Source organism: Sinocyclocheilus anshuiensis, unplaced genomic scaffold, assembly GCF_001515605.1.
Source record: "Sinocyclocheilus anshuiensis isolate Anshui unplaced genomic scaffold, SAMN03320099.WGS_v1.1 scaffold728, whole genome shotgun sequence".
Classification (NCBI taxonomy): domain Eukaryota; kingdom Metazoa; phylum Chordata; class Actinopteri; order Cypriniformes; family Cyprinidae; genus Sinocyclocheilus; species Sinocyclocheilus anshuiensis.
Genome location: NW_015555767.1, coordinates 1,044,326 through 1,045,202, shown reverse-complemented (window position 1 = coordinate 1,045,202; position 877 = coordinate 1,044,326).

Below are 877 nucleotides of genomic sequence, written 5' to 3'. Positions count from 1 at the left end.
AACCTAAGTTTTAACTTAAATTTACAGTTAAATACCGTAATTTCATTATCTGATATAATGATATAATGTTAATATACCAACCTATTGAAGTACTGAAGTATTTCAACAAAAGAAAACAAAACATCAAATTTGAAATGCAACGCAGGGAATTCTGGGAATGTCAATTTACGGTTATTCACTGTAAATTGTAGTCTTTTTCACTTTCAAAAACGGTATACTACCGTAAAATTACATGTAATGTCCAATACTGTTTTTCACCGTATATAGTAGGGGAATTTACCGTTAGCCATTTAACAGGTTTTTACTGTAGCATTTTTACAGTGTACGTGCGATCGCAAATCTCGAAAGTGAAACTAAAAGTGTAGGAATCCCTTCAGGTTGAGTGCAGTGTAGAGAGTAACAGGCCCCTCCCCCTCCTGTTGGTGCGAGTGAGCGGTCAGTCACGTGTGTGTATGACGGCCGAAGAAGCTTCCTCTGGAACTTACGCAATCGCCAACTGGCTGTTTTTTGTCTTCTTGCAACTCGTCTCTGTTCTGGACATGCACAAACTGCGTTGCAATGCATATAATTTTTCAAATGTAATTTATGTGAAAATGTGAGGGGAAACTGACTGTCTTCAGAAACATTTAGATGGTATTTTCTTTTCATCTTGTATAATTCACATTAAAGGGTTAGTTCATAGCTTGCGCCAGCAGTTGTACACAGAAGCAGTTCCGGGAGCATGACTTTTCAAAGAAAAAAAATCAATTACAAAACAACAATTAAAGAATATTTAAAGGGGTCATATGATGCGATTTCAATTTTGCCTTTCTCTTTGTAGTGTTACAAGCTCTTGGTGCATAAAGAAGATCTGTAAAGTTGCAAAGACTAAAGTCTC